The following is a 17,377-nucleotide window of genomic DNA, read 5'->3' on the forward strand; positions in this document are numbered from 1 at the left end:
TTATAAACAAAAGTTATATCATCCTGATATGAACACATGTCACAATTATTAAAATACTCTTCATGGAGTGTTTGTCACTACTGACTATACCTGTGAATGATGGAATCAAGACCGGGTGAAAAAGATGTGATAACATTGATACAGATAAAACCAGTTTGCATTAAGGCAAGTTGCATGACTTTCCTATATGTGTAAATACATAACTTACACAATAAAAGCTCATTCATTCAATTGTGACGATACAATATTAACATATTGACGTTGTCCAACATATTACTAACATAAACCATTTTGCTACGAGAGTATTTTCCGCAGGAGTGACACTGCAGTACAAGTCGCAAGTCGCCCAAGTAAAATATATTGCGCAAAATACTTTAAGATTTTCTAATTATTATCAATTGCAATAACAAATTAAATTTTTTAATAATATAACTCAGAGTAATATATTGAAGCGAAATTCGACAAACTTTTTCGTGTATAGGCGAGCGAAAAGCACTTATAGGCGACACAGTATCGAAAAGGTTCATAAATTTTAATATTTAAACAATTATTTGTGGGCTCATAATATTGAAGAATGTTCATTAAGACCATGATCTTTATAATTTTTTTTTGTGTTATTTTAACAGAAATCGCAACTGCCTATTGAAAGCTGTTGTGCTTATTTTAATTAATATTAGTCGGTTCTACAGATGGCAACCCTAAGTTGTCTCATCTCTTTGATAAATTTTATTATTACAACTTCAGTAATAGGGCGAATATTTATTGATGCAGCAATGCCGGATCAGGACTATTTTTAGCTGGAAACATATTGCTATCTATATTTCCAGACTGCTCGAAGCTTTAGCCACTTACCTATGAGCAAACCCCACCTTTATATTCATGCTAAGTTTAACATTAAAAATTTGTCAAAGCTTGCAAAAAGTAGTATCGTTTTTTTGGCATTTGTCAAAATTAGACTTTTGATCGACGTTTTCTTAAAAACGCCTGAACCGATTTCGGAAATTTAATTACCATCTATTGATGTATCTCAATGAGGACGATCTACCGAGCCATTTCTTTGCAATTTGAAAAAAAGTGTAAAAGTGATATTAGTTGGGAATGATACTGATTAGTTTTAGGTGAAAATCTACCGAGCCGTTTTCATGTAATCAACTGTTGAAAAAAAAATTAAGCCAATTTTTATGGAATTTTTTTGACGATATATATCATGGTCTTATAGAACTTACTGAAATATTACAGCATTTATCAAAGTTTGAGAAAATTAGTTTTTTTAGACGTTAGTCGGTTCTACAGATGGCAACCCGAACAGTTGTCTCATCTCTATATATTACATTCTCTCTCATTTCTTTATTACATTTTTTGTAATAGGGCAAATGTTTATTGATACAGCAGTGCCGGATCAGGACTATCTATTTTTACCTGGAATCATATTGCTATCTGGATATATCTAAAATATATTCAAGACCTCTGATCAGGTCCAGTAGTTTCAACCAACTACCTATGAGCAAGCTGAACATTTATATTTATTCAAAGTTTAATCAAAATCATCAAAACGATAAATTATTGCACCTTTTTTGTTAATTTTAAGTAACATTACAACCAATTGTCGCGAGAAATCAGTAATCAGTATCCTCATTGGGTTATACACATACACACACATACTTGTATTCAATTCTGGATCAAATGGCTATTAAATTTTTTGAATCGGTTTTAGAAAAACATCGACACAAGGTCTTTGGTTCATATACACACACACTCAAACTTTCAATTTTGGTTTCTAATTATTCAGGATTTCGTTAAAACATAAAATTAGCAAATCCGAATATCTGGCGTAAACATAAACTGCGGTTATTGAAAGCTAGTCAATAATCCTTTGGAGATTGATGTTTGAAGATAACTATTTTGTTGATTGGCATAACTACATCATAATATGCTACAACACAGTGGCGGATCCAGCTTCGGCGTCAGGGGGGGGGTCATAATTGAAAAGTTTTTAAAGTCCTCAATGAGTATGTAACAAATTTAATATATATATATATATATATATATATATATATATAGAAAGAGCGGAGCGTAAAGATTCGCGGGTAAAAAGGTCCACTACCGATATCTCAAAAACAAGTAAAGTTAAGAATTTCTTAACAACAATATTTGAAAGTAGAGGGAAAAATGTACAACCAGCCATCACCCTGATTCTTACGACGTTAAAAAAGCATTTTTACAAGAGATAAATTAAATAAATCTTTATTCCAACTCTGCTGGAGAATATTTTGGACAAAATATCGAATCAAGGTTATATACAGAGTTATCTCTGTAAAAAATGTATCTATAAAATTCATATTTTTCATTGGTTGAATAATGTAGCTATTATTTCGTTAAATCCCTTTAAAATTAAAAATAGTAAATTGGATTGTTTGTCCTCTCGCCGATTTTACCCCGCCTATGGGGTAAGAAAAGACCAAGTGACAATTTTTTTAAAAACAGCAAAAAAACACATTTATGTGATGAATTAGCTGTAAGTTGTACTAAAACATAGTCAGACGATTTTTTGTTTGATATGTCTGATTGGTTGTTATGTTTTTCGTTTAGTTTTCACAATATAATTGCTCAAAGTTAAATTAGACCCGCCTAACCCTATTTATGTGTATTTTTATAAAAATAATCTGCGTCTTTGACGTGTGTCAAAATTTGATCTTTCCTCGACGTTTTCTCGTCTGAACCGATGTTAAAATTTAAAAACTATAAAATGGAACTGAATAAGCGCTTGCGTTGATTAGTTTTTTGAGACGATTGGTCGATCCGTTTCTTTACTATTGACAGAAAAGTGCAGAAATTATCGTCCATGTTATTGTCAAACATTTTTAATCGTTTTTGCTTAAACTATTCGATTGATATCATTTGGAAATAAATGGTTTCTGGCGAAGATCGGTCAAGTCGTTTCTTTTTCATAATAGATTGCTATTTTTTGGCGATTTAAGCAAAACTTTGCATGGCGATAGAGTTTCTGCTCTAAATGAACGTACTAAACTATATTAAGGCCTGCGACAAGTGGTTTACTTATGATAATTAAAGTTTGGATTATTTGGCCGCGTTTTTAAAAAATTCACCGTGTGTTTGTATTCGGCTTCGTATTTTGTATGTGTTTGTTTTCCATCAATGTGTAATATTCAAACCATTTTTCAAAAAAAATAATTACTATATTTGAAAATAAAAACAATTTGCAATAGTTTCTCACTTCAAAATGGTTTACAGCGATTAGGAATACTTCTCTAAATCAGTCATTATTAACTTCCCATAGGGTAGTTATAGTAATAGGCCGAAAATCTAACGTTTTGAAGGTTTCTGAACACTTTGCCATACTTCAGAAAAAATGGATGTGTGAGTGTGTTTTGTATGTCCGCATTCTTTCGTCCACGTTTTCGGGGGTATGGTTTAACCGATTTGAATGGTTAAAAAAACATTCGATTCTTATTGTTAGGGAGATGTGCTGATTAGTTTTTGGCAAAGACAGGTCCAGCAGTTACGGAGATACGGAGTAAAGAGTGCAGAAAACACAAATCTAAATAACATTGAGTTTGTAATGATTGTGAGATGAGGTGATTAGTTTTTGGCAAAGGCAGGTCCGGCAATTTCGAAGATACTGAGCCAAATATGCAAAAAATGGCAGTTTTAGAGAGAACTGAGCGACCGGTTTGAATGATTCAAAAAACTTTCTGCTTGTTTTGACAAAATAATTGCTTTTCAAAAAAAATTGTTTAAAATTTTTTTTTGTATATAGAAAATAATTTAGATTTTAATTTTAATTCTGACTAAAGTTTAAAACTTATATACTATAAATAAATAGTTTTAACTTTGCAATTCAGTTTATATAGTTCTTATAAATATTAGACCCTGTTAAAATATTTATAATAATCTATTTGAAAACATTTAATATTCCTCGAACATTTCGTTACGGTACGGGAAGTTCCAGCAATTTGCCTTAAGGCACGATGCCAAACACCACTAGTTAACTTCCCGTAGGGCAAGTTATAGTAATCGCAAAAAAATCGAAAATGAAAATTTTCATATATCTTCACGTTTCAGAGGTTTCTGAACATTTTGGCATACCTTAGAAAAAATGGATGTATGTGTGTGTGTGTGTATGTATGTACGTGTGTGTATGTATGTGCGGATACAAATTTTCGTCGACGATTTCGGGAACACGGATCAACCGATTTGAATAATTCAAAAAACATTCGATTCGTATTGATAAGGAGACGTGCTGATTACTTTTTGGCGAAGGCAGGTCTAGCCGTTCCGAAGATACGGGGCAAAAAGTGCCAAAAACGGTACCTCCGTTTTTAAGAGAACGGAGCGTCCGATTTGAATAATTCAAAAAACATTTTACTTGTATTGACAAGATATAGAATTGATCAAATTTTCATGGAGGCAGGTCTAGCGGTTTCGGAGATCTAATGAAAAAAGTAAAAAAAAATGCCATTGGGCGGTTAAAAATGATCATTAGACATATGCACATCAAATTATCAGATATTTTATAGAGATTTTAACAATAAGTATACATTTTTTTTACATTCCTATGGGCTCCGTACCAATGCTTATGCGTTAGACGGCGGCGCGGCACTTGCGTGCTTTGACATTTCGTCTCTATGCAGTTCAAGCAGTGCGATTGCTTTGAAAAAAAGTTCAAAATTTCCAAAATATGTCAAAATAAAGAAAACATTTTTTTTTTAAAAAAATTTTTTGTTTTCAAAAAAAATTTTTTTTAAAAAAAAAAAGTAATATTTTGTCAATTTTATAGTTTCTCAAAAATCTATTTTTTTTCGAAGTAAAATTTTTTCAAAAATGTTATTTGTTTTTAAAAAAATAATAATTTTTGGTACGGGAAGTTCCAGCAATTTGCCTTAAGGCACGATGCCCTAATTGCCTTAAGACAGAATTACACTTACAGCTAGTTTATATATTGATTAACATTTACAGATGTTAATATTACAGAAAGTTCATGCGTAAGGGCCACTCACAGTCAGTTTAATTTTTTGAATTTTGAATGATTTTTTTTTCCTAAACTGTAATAAAACAGCTATTCGCAATACGATTGGAAAATCCTTAAATTTTAGGGATTTTGACTCCGCCATTCGTCTACAATCAGTTAAATATTTAAGTTATATAATGTGTTTGGTGAATGAAATCATTATGGAGTAATTTTGTTGTTAAATTAGTGTTTTATCTAAGTCCTACAACAGGCTCAGGGGGGGGTCATGACCCCCGTGACCCCCCCCCTGGATCCGCCACTGCTACAACAGCGGTTACGCTTATTATAGTTGAAGTATCTGGATCACTTTGCTAAAGGCAATAATTATAGAATTCATTAAATGATATGCCCGAAGGCAGGTTCATGGTGCAAAAGCGTCAATTTCCTTCTTTGTCTTCTCTATTTTACAAAGCTGGTGTTTTATTCACATCTCAAACTTCTTCTATTTTCCGTGTCCTGTGTCCCCGTTTTTAATTCAGTCAGTCGACTGCATTCTTGTTTTGTCTCAATCGTTTTATTCATTTACAGCTTCGCGCTGCACACTCTTTTAGGAAAATAAATTCAGCACAGTTTTATTGTTGTCTCACATAACTGTTTTCTACCCATTTTGTCCTCTACATTTTTTTAGAATTAAATTTTAAAATTCTTCAAGTCTAAACAGTTACGCCCAGCTTATTTTAAACTTAATTCTAATTCTAATGTTGACTCTCAATTTTTTTTTCAAATAAATCATAATTTTCAAATTAGAATTACTAGCTCTTAGTAGGTCTTCATTATTTGATTATAAATTATATGGCATATTTTTCTATCTATACGTTTTTTCTCTTTTAAGCCTCTGATCAATTTCTGATCAATTTTCTTCATACTTAATTTATTGTTAGTAAAATAAGCACTTGTGCCAGGCAATTGAAAAGTTTAACATAATTTTGCTAATTTTCGTAAAATTGAAAATAAAGGTTTTAAATTATTAATGTGAGATACCATTTTAACACTTTTTTGCTATTTTGCATTCGACAATTTTCCCATTCCTAACGTTTTGTTTCAAATAAGCATACTCGTAGTTTATATCATTTTCAGATATTTAATGGGCCGTTTTCTTGTAATAAGGTTTGAAAAAAAATTTCAACGATTTTTATTATTATTTTTTTGACGGTGGATACCATAGTCTTCTAGATCATACTAAAATATTACAGCCCTACGACAACTCGTTTAGCTTTAAAAATTCATCAAAGTTTGCAAAAATTAGTATTGTTCATTTGGCATTTGTCAAAATTATATCTTTGATCGACGTTTTCTCAAAAACGCCTGAACCGATTTCAGGAATTTAAAAGTCATTTGATGTATCTCTATGTGAGACGATCTGCCAAACCGTTTCTTTGTAATTTGAAAAAAAGTGTTGAACTTTTCGTCCACATTTAACTTCAAACTATCGAACCGATTTCAAACAATCAAAAACTGGGAATGATACTGATTAGTTTTAGGTGAAAATCTACCGAACCGTTTTCTTGTAATCAACTGTTGAAAAAAAATTTAAGCCGATTTTTATGGAACTTTTTTTGGCGATATATATCACGGTCTTATACAACTTATTGAAATATTACGCCCTTACGACAAGTAGTTTAATTTAAAAAACTAACCAAATTTTAAGAAAATGAGTAGTTTTTTTGACGTTTGTTAAAATTAAAATTTGACGAATTACTAAGTATAACGATAGGGTACTTGGTCTTAATGAACATAATAAACCATTAAAGTCCTAAGAAAACTGGTTCAATTATAAAAATTATTAATTTTTGAAAATTTGCTTTAAGAAAATACTCCGAGTTAACGTGTTTGTTTGTTTTCAATTATGTGCAATAAATCCACTCGGAATACTTTGAATGGCTCATAAATTAATTTATTTTTTATTGATTAAGTCGATTATTTAATCTTATAGGGAAGTTCATGTAACTTGCCTTAAGGCAAAATACCAAACCAACTAGTTCATTGCTATTTTGGGAAGCGATCAGAACTACTATTACTATTATACTACTATATTAATGAAATTGATATTATAGTCAAATGAAATGTATATATAAAATATGAAAACCGTTTTTTATAATCTCTCATAGCTCTGTCTGACTGAAATATGAAAATAATATATATATATATATATATATAAATAAAAAAAAAGTATATAAATGAAAAGTACTAGTTTATCTAATTTGTTGCAGCAATGCTCACGAAAGACGATTTCTATAAGGTCATAGATCTCAATTATATTCATAAATAAAAAAATTGTTATTATATTTGATATCGAGTTGACCGAAAGTATGATCGAACTCAGGACTACTTTGTGCAGACCACGTTATTAACTATCACACCACGAAGAGCTATTTTCTTCATCGTAAATGCGTAAATAAAATACCAGAGATAATCCTACTTAAACAATTAATCCCCCATAAAACTTTTTCCACTTCACAATACTTACTTATCTTCCGTATACTCGTTTATAGTTTGAAACTATAAAATTGTATATCGTGTATTAAATCAGCTTAAAGCGTTCCCTAATCCTCCTCCATACAAGTATCATACGAGTGTATTAATATGAAGTAGTAGTTCGGAAACTAAAGCGAGTTCCATGACCGAGTCACAGACACTTGCATTCTGCATTTTGTTTGAGCACATCGAATGGACCGCAACAAGAGTCGCTTATTTCGCATACATACTATGTTGTCCATTTCCATTTTACTTGCGAAGTTCATGTAAATTCGTATAAAATACACATGAACAGACTCAACTCTGCTTTAGTGGTTTGCTCTTGCTCTTGACTATTACGAATGCGAGCGATTATTGAAATAATAATAAACTGAATCATCATTAAAATAATTCTAGTCTGGTGCAAGAACATAACACAATTACGATGGGTTTTAGTATTGCCAGATATGGTATGAATCGTGGTATTATAATTCATTACTTGAGAAGTCGTATCATTATGAATATCGTACTTGGGAATATAGATAACTAATTGCAATTGACGCTTTAACAGAAATGGGGGTATTATGGTCTACAATTTTTGAAAAATCCATTTTGTTTTTTTGCATATTTTTAACTTCCCGTACGGTAAGTTATAGTAATTGGAAAAAAATCGAAAATGAAAACTTTTATGTATCAAAGGTTTTTGGACATTTTAGCATACCTTAGAAAAAAATAATATAGAGGGAAGTCCCCGAATGCCGGACACCTAAGGTTATTTATAAATAAATCAAAAAATATTTTACGAAATGTTTATTAAATTGTGACTTATGTTAAATAACAAAGTTGGAAATCAAAATAAATTAACAAACCTTTTGCTAAAAAATAATTTATACTATCAATCAAACCTTGGTAACAAGAAATATGATTTTACTTAGTGGCACCTAGTACCGGACATTTCAAAATAACCAGCATTGAACCCATATGCAGCCATCTCCACACTCTGGAGTGTCTGCACATGTGTCTTTGACGAATATTCTTAGATATTGCAAAAAAAACACTATTTATCCACCTTTTTCACTGGGCCACACCGATGCTCTAAGCTAGAGCATTCATCATAAGATTTTCATTCTCTAACCAGGAAATACGAAAAATGGACGTATGTAGTGACCGTTAGCACTCATATAAAACAAAATTAAATAATCAGAATAAATTAAGTCAATTCTCACAAAAAATATCAATATGTTTACTGTCCGGCGCTAAGGGACGACTTAGTGTCCGGTGCTAAGGGACAGGCATGTTCGTTCATTTGGTGGTACCTACTTGTTGAAAATACCTAATTGTTTAAAATAACTAATAATATTCTACTAATTTACGATCTTGGCGCGTGATCCTGCACCTGTGTGCCCCCCGCGCCCCTTTCACTTGTATTTTGATATAAAAAGATTTATACTCGCTTAAATAGTACGTGTTAGAGTGTCCGGAATTAGGTGCGGTCCGGCGTTACGAGACTTCCCCCTATGTGTGTGTCTCGACTTTTCAGCCATTCTGAATCAAATGAGACCAAATTTGGAAAAGTATGTGTGTGTTTATGTGAACAGATTTTTTGCTATAAATCGGCGTTTTCTCAAAAATGGCTGGACCGATTTCAAAAATTTATAAGCAGTTCGATATATCTCGATCTCGAGGATTTTCTTTTATCAGTTTTGTGCGACGATCGGCTGAGCTATTTCTTTGTAAATAGCAGAAAAGTGAAAATTTTTTCGTCCACTCTCAATTCAGAATCGATTTAAAAAAATCAAAAACTTTTCGAAAGATATTTGTTGGGAATGATACTGATTAGTTTTAAGTAAAAATCTACCAAGCCGTTTTCTTGAAATTAATTGTTGAAAAAAAATTTTTTGACAATTTTTATGAACATTTTTTGGCAATGAATAATATTATGATCTTATAAAACATAATGAAATGTTACGGCCCTACGACAAATAGCTTAATATTACAAATTTATCAAAGTATGAGAAAATATTATTGTCAAAATTTGATTTGCTTTTGTGATGTGATGAGTCAAATATTAATTCATTAAAATTTAAAATAATAAGCTACAATTTAAGGACATACAAGATTACAAGCACGTGTGTGTGCAATATAATTAATATAATTACAGCTAATTTAAATATGTTTGAGAATATTCTATTCGAAATCGCAATGTTTAGATTTAATTACAAGCGATAGCTTCATTTTTGAAATGAACAGTTGAAAATTTTATCTAAACATCTAAATTTTAAATTCGATTGATTAAGTCGATTCTTACATATTTTGGAAAGTTTAGGAAACTTACCTTAAGGTTAAATGCCACTTTCAACTAGTTATATTGTTAATTTTATTCAAGGAGTTGGCAAAAAACATTCCACTTATATAAACTTATATTAATTTAAAACAATAAACATATACCTATATATTTAAAAGTTTAACTAAATTTTTGAACGTATCGAACATATTATAAGATTTGATTCAGTTTAATAATACTAACCACTAAGATACGTTTAGAGAACTTGATTTTTCTCATCATCAGTGTAAAATGAACAAAACTTATTAGCACTTTTTATAAAAATAATAATTTGAAAACGATTTGATTAATTACAAATGAAAAAATAATTATAACAGGCTCGACATTCTGATATACTGTTATTTTTTGTTGTACATTTATTTTCTGATGAAAATTGCAAACCATAAAAAAAGAAAATTTGGGAAGAAATATAAAAAGACTACATAGCTCTTACTACAGTAAGTTTACTTCTATTGAAAGTGTATTAAAACATGTATTTCGGTAAATAATTTGAATTTTCATCTTTATGGATGCTTACACTTATGGTTTATTTAATAAAACTTTATTTTTTGCCTTTGCACACACATACATATATGCGATGTATATGTACATGTATATATATATATATATATATATAATATTTATATTCTTCTTATTATCTGTTTATATAATTTATAATTTTCAAATATTACTATACAATAATAAAAAATTAACGGTACGTGCTACTGTAAGAATAAGATATTATTGCTATCTTTGTACTAATTTGTTTTTCCGTTAAATTAGTGCCACTAAAGTATGAATTACTGTTTAATTAGCAATAAAACGAAGTATTCTTTTCTATAACGTAATTAGATCTTGAGAACCGCTGATTTTTATAAATTACATCGTGTACACAAGCTATTCTCTCAACGTGCGCGTTCCCATAATTCTCTCCGTAGCGAAAATTTAAAAATGTGCTCCGCATAAATTGTTTAATAAATCATGATGCCTCATAATTTACAAATATGAGATAGAAATCCATCGAAATATTTTACAATAGAATGTGTTGTAACATAGAACTCTACAACGATGAATTATTACCGGTGCTTACCTACAATGCAGTAAGTGATTTATCTTATGTACTTTCGAGAAATTTTTAATTTTGAACTTATTAAAAAAACTATTAGATCAATTTTATGTTTGAGCATTAATACATCTATTTGCAAAAAAACAAAATATTTTATATTCAAGCTTTTTATATTCAAAGCACGAAATCTACATAAAAGTTGATATCTTAGCCTTAACTAAGAAGTAATTCAAAAAAATATTTGAGTATGACGTTGTCTGAGGTGTGAAAATATCAGATATGTTAATTTTATATTTTTAATTTCAAATAATCAATATGTCACTATATTAGTTCAAATAGCCTAAAACGTGTTGTTTCTGTTTTTTTTTTGTTCGATTTTTTTTAATATGATACAATTAGGTATTTTACCATTTTACAATCCTGATTAAATGCGTAAATCTGTTTGATGGAACTTGTCAATATACTTAAAAAAAGCTCTTCAAAAGTCGACGAATTTTAAAAATGTTAAATTTATAGTTTAACAAAGTTTATGTCTAGAACACTTATTAAACTTGTGTCATTATTTTTGACTGTTCCTAGAAATGATATTTACGGTTATCTTTCTAAAGTGCCAAAAAGACAAAATATTAATATTTAAGCACAATAAGTGAATTATGGGCACAGCTTGACCAAAGCTTTAGATTATGCCTAAAAGCTCATAATTTTCATACCGCTTTGAACAATTTGTACTTCCATTTTTTGCCTAATAGTTGCAATTAATTCTGACTTCCCATTTCGGCTTAGCGTTGAGTTTTGGGACACCCTGTATACAAAACTAATTCTTTATTATCATATTTGTGAATAAGGTCGTAAGAACTAAAAATTAGATATCCTCGGCAGCTTTAGTTTTGGATCACCATAAAATGATATGAAAACTGATAATTTGGTCATGATAAGAAGAAAAAGACCAGTTACTAATTTAAGCTATTCTTATGATATCTTGTTGTATGGATTGATATGTGCTTGCAATTTGGTGAGCATTTCCGTATAATCTGCGAAAAGATGAACAGGGTTGTGCCAACTCACATTGGTGACAATTATTGGAGGCGAAATCTTTTATTCATTATCTTTCTATGCTGAACTCATTTAAGCAGCTCAAAAATGATTATATTGACAATTTGTTTGATCAGTATACAGATGCACTCTACTGTACAAAAAATGAAGGACTTAGACTCAATTTAGGAAGATTAGGCATATCCACATAACGAATTACCATGATAACGATAAAAAAGTTGGAGATAGTATTTTTCTGCAAGATAGTTTATACTGCAAGATTATATTTTACGACCTAAGATTTAGAGGTGAAAGGACAGCTTCAATGGCTGTAATGTACCATAATTCGTCTACATGTTACATCGTGCCACAGATGCTGGAGAGGATAAATAGAGCGTGGCTGCATAATATAAGAATAATTTATTTGGGCACATAAAATTAGACCTGATGGGTCCTACCAGAGAAGTAATTTTGGAAGGCAGTTTCGCAGAAATTCAAAAACAAAACCTAAGAGCATACATGTAAGCAAAAATGCATACATACTATACATGGCCATATTCATTTTGCTGGGTCATGCAAAAACTATTAGGATTCTTTTTTGTCAATTAACTTTAAACTTTATTTAAGTTTTATAATACAAGATTGTTGAGGTTTATATAAAATAAAAAATTAAACCTAGATAAAAAAATACAAATGTAAATAATAATCGGTATTAACTTATAAAATTACAAAACATTGAAATAATAATCCTATAACATAAACTGTGGCTGGAACTGGGCATTAACTACTCTGTCCAGTGGGAATTGCTTCTAAGTTGATAGATGAGGAAGGTCATATTGGGCCATTTCTTTTTAGTCTTCTTATTGGACTAGGCAGTGATTTGATGATTGGATTTGTGTGAAATTCTAATTTGTCGATGTGAAATATGTTTCTTGGTTTTATGTATTCTGCAACGGTTGGAATGTTCAGGTCTTTGTGGAGGCAATAGTTGGATATATACCATGGTGCATTAGTTAGGATTCTTGAAATTTTGTTTTGGCATGTTTGAATTAATTTTAACGTTCGATTTGCATGCGCAACCCCACAGTTCTATACCGTAGGTCCAAATTGGAATAATAATGGTTTTGTAAATGAGCACTTTGTTCTCGAAAGATAGGTCTGATTTACTATCTATTAAAGTCAATACAGCTTCTTGATTTGCTTTTTCTTATATTCAATGTGATGTGATGTTATATTCATTTGGATTTGCTTTTTGGAATTGGAATTTTTTTGTTAAATTTTTACCGGTTTTTATAACTAATTAGTTAATAAAAATGAAATAAAAACTTAAAATTAACAAAAAAAAGTTTCTGACAATTTTATCCCATAACTTGGAATTTTATTACATCTGTAAGTAAAAGTTTAGAAGCGTCTTAACTGGTTTCTAATATTAAAAATCATTTGTTGAGCAATAAGAGCAATCGGAAATACAACATTGGTTTTTATAAGCTAAACCTTACACTAATTATTGTTTATGAAATATATTATCTAGGATGATTATTCAGAGACACTCACTTGGACAATATTGTGGCAAAGGCAAATAGGATACTCGGTAGTCTGCTTAGAAACGGTGGAGATTTTCAAAACAATGCTACCCTGTGCGTACTATTTGATACTTTAGTTAAACCAATATTAGAGTATGGGTGTGTAATTTGGGACCCGATTTAGCAATATCAGATGGACATAATTAAATCTAAAAAAATTGTCAATCACGTAAGATTCCGCAAATACAAGAACAATAGATCGATCTTCGTCACAAACAATCCTGCGACATCGAGCAATAGCAATACCAATTGAATGATAAGTCACCAACTTGAATAAAGTTCCTAAACATGTTTCCAATTAAAATTAGCCTTTTCCGGGCATTACTGCATCAAATTGAATGATAAGTCAATCCTATTAGATAAATTTTAATAATAAAGTAATCAAATATGGATTGATCAACCGTTGGGTTATTATCTAAAAGTACGACCTAAGGAGAAGTTTAAGACCAACACTTATAGGATGTAAGGTTCTGATTGCTGTTGGAATATGATGAAAAATAAACTTATTGGTTTGAGCCAATATAATCGAATGGTCATATCAAAAGGTAAAATGAATGTTTCAGATAGGAACACAAACAGATAAAAATGGCCAGGTAAACCGTCAAATACAGAAGGACACGTAACGATTACTAAATATTTAATCGACATGCATTTGTGGTTATTTCTTGGAAGCTTAAGTTTAGAAAATAGTGCTTCAACGTTCACCTGAAGAATTATTTGTTCCATCCTTTAAATGTTTGTCTATATCCACATTGCTATTCCAAAGAATCGAATTGCTGAGGCCGGTTATGTACACATACGAGCGTTAAGTCGCAATGTAACAGATAAGAATCTTGCTAAATGTCTTTGGTTGGCTAGTCGTTGAATATTTATTTCAAATGCAACTCGGCCATATATATAATATATTAGAGAGATAAAGCATGCAACTAATGATACTGATTTATATATCGATCGTGAATGTGATCCAAATTAGGTGTCAGCTTATCTGTATTAACGACCTTTTGTAAAGCAAAAATTCAATGATGCAATTCAGGTTTAGATTGAATATGCGTGTTTGTGTTTCGCTTTTTTGTACGTTTGTTAATAAAACAAATTACATTGTAACGAAACCAGTGTCGCATCTTGGCACAATTTTGAGATCACTAAATATTTAAATTGTATTTACCTACATTTTAGTACTACAATAAAAGTACCCCATTATTAGTGTGAAGAGCTTTTTATTAGTGTCTTACTAAAGTGAAAAATACACAACTATAATAATATTTTTTTTACTGTTACAACAATTTTATTGGTTATTATATTAAGTAACGTAAACTAATTTTTGTTGTGAGAGAAAAACATTTTAAAAATATCTTTTATTCACAGGGCTACTACAATATGCAAGTTACTCCGACCGAGACTTCTGTGCCATAAGGTAAAAATTTGATAATAGGCATTATATATATATATATATATATATATATATATATATATTATGGAACATATATCAAAATTTTCTAGGGCATTTAAACCCCGTCAAAAAGCAGCTCGTAGAATATGCACACATCATATGCATTCGTCATTCATCCTTTCATTTATTCCAAAACTTGTAATTCTTTTTCATAGTTTGGTAATGTACTTTTTAACAATATTTGTATTTTGCTTGTAATAAGTGCATTAATAAATTAGTCGTAACATTAGACTCGGTTGTAATTACTGAGTTTATATTCATTATAATGATGTGAGCTGACGACGATTGTGTAATTGCTAACATTTCAAGACAAAAAAGTAAAAAAATAGTTTTTGACTAAAAAGATTTATTATTTTCTTCGTCCTTCCTCAATATATCTGTGAGTAGTCTAATTCTAGAACACAGAAAAAAATGCAAAGCGAGAACTTTGAGATTCCTCTAAAAAGCTGGCTTTTCAGCTATAGTATTTCATATATTTCATAATTCATATATTTTTTGGTTACAGAATTAGTATTACTCATTACAATGATACAGTAACATTATTTAATGCAATACTAGCTTAAAGAAATTTTTTCATGATAATTAGATAATCTGTTTGTATTATAATAGAATATTCAGTAGTCAAAATAAATAAGATGTCTTGAAATCTTCTGACGTTAGAAAAATTCTTTAAATATCCGTTGCGTAATATTTTTGAATTTCAAATCTGAAAAATAATAAATAAGGGCAGTATTAAGAATTATAAATAAGAACAGAGTAAAGTATGAAAACAATTTTAGTGATAAAAAGTTTATAAGAAAATGTAAAAAAAATGGAATCAATAATTAAAAGAAATGGAAAAAGGAAAAGTAATTGGAACTATCAAAAGAAAAGTTATATTAGATATTATTTATAGGAATTTTTTAGCAAATTATTATGTGATACCAAAATTGGCAAATTCAGAATTATTGTAGAAGCTTTGAGCTTTCAAAAATTTAATGATGGTACTGTGTACTTCTACTGGGAGTAGATTAAAAAGCTGTGCTCATCTGTGGTATCGAAAAAATTGCAGGTTTAAAAAATCAATCACTTTATATTCATTTTTTGTTTTATAAGAGTAATTCGACATGAAAGATAAGTTGATTTGTAAAAATATACAGAGAACAGTGAGAATGAAAAATTGTCGAAGACGATTCCTTCATGTGGACTTTTTTGTGTTCGAATATATTCTTTAAGGATGATGAGAATCCCCAAAATTGTATTGCTTATGCCGGATTCGAGATTTCAGTAGGTTCAAATGATTAGTATTATTAAAATCTCATTTTGTAAGGAGCTTCAGTAGTAGATTATTACTTATACCCATTTTTGTTTCACGGACATCTCAAAATTTGCCAGTAAATGTTGAAGTTGACTATAGTTAAAATTCTTCTCGCACATTATTTTATTCAAATAAATGTATACACAAAAGTACAAGTAAACAGTTTTTCGTTATTATTCAAAACAATTTTATGAAATTAAGAAACATTATTAAATTGCCATAATGAATTTATATTTACACTTTCCTGTTACACTTTACATGTCAAAATAGTTTCATTCAGCACTAATTCAACGTCAACAAAATTGTTTGGCTAATACATCAAAGTTAGCGAAGTTTTAAAAGCATTCATTTATACTTAGTTACCTTATGCTTGTCATTTCATCGTAGCGAAACGAAAATTATAAAATAAGTCTTGAACCGTTTAATGGCGAAAACTGCCAACTGGCGAAACTTTCAACAACTAATCAGCTGCACGCTACAGCTGCGAGCTAGAAGCCGATACGTGTCAGTTGCGATTATCACGAAATTAACGGACCGAAATGATTTGCGTGTTACATGACAAAGGGATTTACGAAATCTCAATGTAACTGTTCTAACTCGTTAGTTATTAGACAAGTCAACACAAATTTTGAACACATTGGTACTATATGGCTGATGAGTAGATAAGTAAAAACAGCAAAATACTAGAACATCTGAGTCATATGCATGGTATTTTTACATGTACAGACAGATTTTTGCCAGTGATCAGAACTTAACAAGTCCTGTTTGAAATCGGAAACGCACGGATCAACCGCTTTGAATGGTTCAAAAAATATTCGATTCTTATTGATAGGGACATGTGCTGATTAGTTTTTGGCAAAGGCAGGTCCTGCAGTTTCGGAGATACAGAGAAGAGAAGGCAGAAAATAGAAATCGAGCTTCTGAGAGAACGGAGCATTCGTTTTGAAGGATCCAATAAACATACAATTCGTAATGATGGGTAGAAGTGATGGCGTTTCTGAGATACAAAGCTAAATATGCAAAAAATTGCAGTTTTTGAGAGAACTAAGCATCCGATTCGAATGGTTCAAAAAACTTTTTGCCTGTGTTGACGAAAAGATTTGTTTGGGAAAAAAATGTTTTGTTTCAAATTTTTTATTAATT

General features: G+C 30.3%; 1 long non-coding RNA gene across 1 annotated transcript in view; it reads left to right on the forward strand.

Moving 5' to 3' along the window:
- LOC113378095 overlaps positions 1-14,901 on the forward strand; it is a 58,027-nt gene extending 43,126 nt beyond the window's left edge. The window contains exon 3 of the long non-coding RNA XR_003367139.1: positions 14,853-14,901. This is a non-coding gene — a long non-coding RNA (uncharacterized LOC113378095). The remainder of the gene's footprint in view (positions 1-14,852) is intronic.
- The last annotated feature ends 2,476 nt before the right edge of the window (positions 14,902-17,377 follow it).

The sequence above is a fragment of the Ctenocephalides felis genome, unplaced genomic scaffold (assembly GCF_003426905.1).
Source record: "Ctenocephalides felis isolate EL2017-DRISC unplaced genomic scaffold, ASM342690v1 CF-g0.4_SCAFFOLD_01886, whole genome shotgun sequence".
NCBI lineage: Eukaryota > Metazoa > Arthropoda > Insecta > Siphonaptera > Pulicidae > Ctenocephalides > Ctenocephalides felis.